Source organism: Leptonychotes weddellii, chromosome 2, assembly GCF_054177405.1.
Source record: "Leptonychotes weddellii isolate Sample4059 chromosome 2, ASM5417740v2, whole genome shotgun sequence".
NCBI classification, from domain to species: Eukaryota; Metazoa; Chordata; class Mammalia; order Carnivora; family Phocidae; genus Leptonychotes; species Leptonychotes weddellii.
The window spans coordinates 7,381,686-7,386,989 of record NC_138370.1 but is presented as its reverse complement, the minus strand read 5'-3'; positions in this window follow the sequence as shown (position 1 = coordinate 7,386,989).

The following is a 5,304-nucleotide window of genomic DNA, read 5'->3' as shown; positions in this document are numbered from 1 at the left end:
ATGGGGAATTACAACAGGTAAACACATCAAAATTTGTATCCTATATAGACAGTATTTAGATTTAAAATGAAAAACAGTTTATATTTTTAAACACAGCTGACTTCTAAGGAATATGGATACTTTTAAACTGTTAAGTATCTTGCTGAATTTAAATAGCAAATATAAAATTGGTACTGAAAAAAGTCAGGTACTGAATTGATCTACATCATAGTAAAGAAATTAACGTAGAGTTTCAAGGGCAATCAAGGGTGGATTGAGATTAGAGAAGAGAGGGAAATAATGGAATGGAATTAGAAAAGTGGGGAAGGCTCAGCAGTATATGAAGCGAAGGAATAGGGAGATGTTACAGAAAGTGACATGGGTTTTTTTTTTTTTTTTTTTGAAATGTAAGCTCTCCTAGCCCCATTTTTTTTTTTTCCAGTGGACTATACTATAATAATGACTGCCATCATAAATGATTTGTCCAAGTTTTCTATTTTTAAAAGATATTTAGAGAGAGTGCAAGCAGGAAGAGGGGCAGAGGGAGAGAGACGCTCTCCAGCAGACTCTGCACTGAGCGCAGAGCCCCTCTTGGGGGCTCGATCCTGTGATCCTGAGATCATGACCTGAGCCAAAATCAAGAGTCCACACTCAACCAACTGAACCACCCAGGCACCCCTCTTTCTATTTTTTAAAAAGTCTCTGAAACTTCAAAATATGACATAAATTCAGTAATTGTAGAAAATAGAACCAAAGTCTAGTAAAGACCATGATTATATAGGTCCCAAACTGATTATTAGGTATTTATCTAAGGCTTCCTGCTTCCACATGCGTGGAATGGGCTTGAACCAAACAGGGCTAGATTTCAAGAGACCAAGACAATGTCATTTATAATGAGTTTCATAATATGAAATGGTTTTCTTTGGTTGTTGTTATTTTAAAAAATAGTATTCAGAGATCAAGAAACTGTGGAATAATAAAATAAGGTATATCAAATTTGGAGACATCTATTTGAATCCACAAATTTTAAAAAGATGGAAAATTACAGAAAGTCTATTACTGTGGAAAATGGCATAAATCCCAAATGATGATCTGGTATAATTAGATCAGTTTTTCAATTAAGGAAGAGAAAATAGAATAGGATGATACAGTTGGGGCAAAAGAGAATGATTGGAACATCAGAGTTTTTAAAAGCCATTGTAAATAGTTGATAAAATATCCAACTACCATTATTAAGATGTAAAAAAATACAGTATTCTTTAATCTTTTTAAAATTGAGATGTAATTGACAAATGGAATGTAGTATTATGTTATATCTGAGAAGATATTCAAGAATACCGATTTTATATGATCTCTAAACTTTTGTAGTTTTTAAGTAAGATATCAAACTGGCATTTAAATATAATTATATAGTCTTTTGAGGTGTTCTCATGGGGTTACTAATTCTATTCTTTATTTTCTTACTTGTAACAGGGTCTATGTGTTTTTTTTGACCAAAAATATTGTAATTTTTATATGAAAATACTGCTAAAAACAAATTGAGTACTTAATTGCTATTGTGGCACTTTGCTAAATATAAGAAAAATATATTTTATACTATTTTCTAAATTGCCAATAATTTTTCCCCATCATGTTTGAAAAACTGTGTTCTCTTGCAGTATGATTCATAGTAAGAAATGCTTTTATGTTAATTAAACATAGAAAAGGAGGAGCCCAAGCCGGTGGAGTAGGAAGATCCTGAACTCACCTCCTCCCATGGACACACCAAATCTACAGCTACATGTAGATCATTGCCCTTTGAAAAATATCTGAAAACTAGATAAACTAGCCACAACAAAGGATGAAAGGACTACATGAAGTTGGGAAGGAGAGGAAGAGACACATTAAAAAAAAAAAACACCCCTGCTATGGGACACATTATAGGAAAAATTTCACTGGACAGGCACTTCTTCTACAAGAGTGAAGGGTTAATGCCCCACATCAGGCACCATGGGTCCCTGGGATCTGCACCAGAAAGATGAGCCTTGGACAACCAAGTTGGGGTTGATGTGAGGAAGTCCCAAAGCACTACAGGAAATTGTAATTCCCCCCTGAGAGAGGGCTCATGTATAGTTTTGTTGCCCCCAAGACCCAGTGAAAAAAAACCCAGCAGTTTGAAAAGTACCTAGACTAAATGTGAGGGGGATTCATTTGCTGATCTTGGGGTATTAGCTAGAGGGGCAGGAAAGTGTTGAGATGATCCCCAGAGGTGAAGGTCCTGGAAGAAGCCACTGTTGTACTCTCCACATTACCTGCTAGCACAGGTGTGCAAGCTTGGACAGAGCACCCTCCCACCACCTTGACTGGCTGGCTTGGGACGGGCAATCACTGTACTCGTTGGGGCACACAAGTGTAAATTATTGCAGAGTTCTCCCTAGGTGAAGTCTGTGAGCATAGGAAGTTGTGACACTTCCTCATCCCAACTAGAGATGATGAGCATAAGCTGTCATGACATTCTCCCACTCCAAGACAAGTCAGCATGCACATAGGCAAGGCATTTTGTTGCTGCCTTCATGAAGCTGACAAGCATGCCCCACCCACTACACTCTCCAGTTGCCTCACTAAAGCCAGCAGAGGTGTGCAGTCCTCATCAGGGACGCCCTTCATCACCAGGCCCTGGTGGCCGAGAGACCTGGCATTTGAGAACTCCATGGGACTGTAACAATTGGAAAGACAATTCTTGGCAAACCACCACCCCTAGGGCACTTCACAGACAGTAGACTGAACAAAACCTGTCTTTCTATGAAAAAGGCCTATTTACTTAGTCTGGTACTTCAGCCTGAGGGAAAGGTATTGTGTTTCCCACACATCTAGAGGCAAAGGAGGTGCTCCCAGGGAACATAGATGGGGTAACACCTCTTTGCACACTCCCTTGGCCTAGCTACAGATCAATGAGTCTTCCACACTCAAGGTGCTTATCTGTGGAACAATGATTTTTTGCTACAATCACACAGGGCCCATTTCCAGATCTCCTGGTCTGGAAGGAGACAGGGATTATAATCACCATCCAAAGGACCTTATATATTTGTATCCTTTAACAGCTTCTGACAAAAGGGTTTGGCTTCCACTTAGCCTGAATATGAGTGCTAAATGAAATTCCTCTTCTTGGATTACTGATAGGTCTTGGCACATCCTTAACAATGGGAGCATATCAAGAATAATTCAGGTGGTTAAGATAATCACAAAGGTTGGAGAGACAACCAAGAGCCAGGAAAGGTTGAATGAATCAAGCTACACATGGCCACACCTTCAAAGACAAAGAGATACATATTGCACCTAATACACAGAAGCACAGAGATTCAAGCAAAATGAGGAAACAGATAAATATACTCAAAGAACAAGATGAAACCTTAGAGAAAGACCTTAATGATGTAAAGCTAAGTAATCTATATGAAACAAAAATTAAGTTATGGTCATAAAGATGCAGAACTAGAAAGAATTGATGGACACAGAGAAGTTCAACAGAGACAGAAAACAAAGTCCAAACAGAAGTCACAGAGCTGAAGGATATAATAACTGAACAAATGAACTAGAGGAGTTCAACAGAAGAGTGGATAAAATAGAAGAATGTATCAGTGAGATGGAAGAAAAAGCAATGGAACTCACCCAAACAGCAGCAAAAAGAAAAAAGAAATTAAAAAATAATAATAACTTAAGGAACTACTAGGACTACATCAAGTGAAATAATATCTACAGTGCAAAGGTCTCAGCAGCAGAAGAAGATACAGAAAAGGACAGAAAGCTTATTTGAACACACCATGGCTAAAAATGTTCCTAACATAGGGAAGGAAACAAATTGAGTAATGTCATAATCAAGGAATGTCAGAGACTTCTAAATAAGATGAAGCCTAAGAAAGCCACAGCATGACACATAGTAATTAAAATGTCACAGTTAAAGATAGAGAATCTTAAAGGTAAGAAGAGAAAAGCAACCTTTTACATACAAGGGCAACTGCATAAGGCTATCAGGTTTCTCAACAGAAATTTTGCAAGCCAGAAGAGAATGGTTTGATATATTCAAAGTGCTGACAGGAAAAAACTTCCAATAAAGAATACTCTACCCAGTAAGGGTATCATTCAAATTTGAAAAAGACAGTTTTCCAGAAAAGCAAAAGCTAAGGAGTTTATCACTACTAAACTGGCTTTACAATATTAAAGGGACTTTTTTTTTTAAGAGATTTTATTTATTTATTTGAGAAAGAGAGAGAGAGCATGAACAGGGGGAGAGGAAGAGGGAGAGGGAGAAGCAGGCTCTCCACTGAGCAGGGAACCTGATGTGGGACTCAATCCCAGGACTCGGGAATGAAGACCTGAGCCAAAGGCAGAGGCTTAACCACCTGGGCCACCCAGGCATCCCTAAAGGGACTTCTTTAATCTAAAAAGAAACAGAGGGGTGTCTGGGTGTCTCAGTTGGTTAAGCATCAGACTTTGGCTCAGGTCATGATCTCACGGTGCTGGGATCAAGCCCCACATCAGGTTCCCTACTCAGTGGGGAGCCTGATACTCCCTGTCCCTCTGCCCCTCCCTGTATTTATGCTCTCTCTCTCTCTCAAATAAATAAAAATCTTTTTTAAAAAAGAAATGGAACTAGTTAATAACAAGAAAACATATGAAAGCAAAACTCTCACTGGAAAAGGTAAATACATTGTTAAGTAAGTGAATTAATCACTTAGAAACCTAAGAAAATTTAAATTCAAAAGTAGTAAAATTAATTAACACTACAGTAATTAGTTCAAAGATACATATAAAACTTAAAAAATGTAAAAAAATGACATCAAAACTATAAAATGTAGGGGAGATTAAAATATAGAGTTTTAGATGTGTTTAAATTTAAGTTGTAAACTTAAAATACACTGATCTATATGAAGGATGATATATGAAATCCCATAGAAACTATACAGCAAAAACTTATGGTAAATATGCAAAGGAAATGAGGAAGGAATCGCTGTGAATTGTGCAAGACTGTTGAATCACAGATCTGTACCTCTGAAACAAATAATGCAATATATGTTAAGAAAAAAAAAAAAGAAGAAGAAGATAGCAGGAGAGGAAGAATGAAGGGGGGGAATTGGAGGGGCAGACGAACCATGAGAGACGATGGACTCTGAAAAACAAACTGAGGGTTCTAGAGGGGAGGAGGGTGGCAGGATGGGTTAGCCTGGTGATGGGTATTAAAGAGGGCACATTCTGCATGGAGCACTGGGTGTTATGCACAGACAATGAATCATGGAACACTACACCAAAAACTAATGATGTAATGTATGGTGATTAACATAACAATAAAAA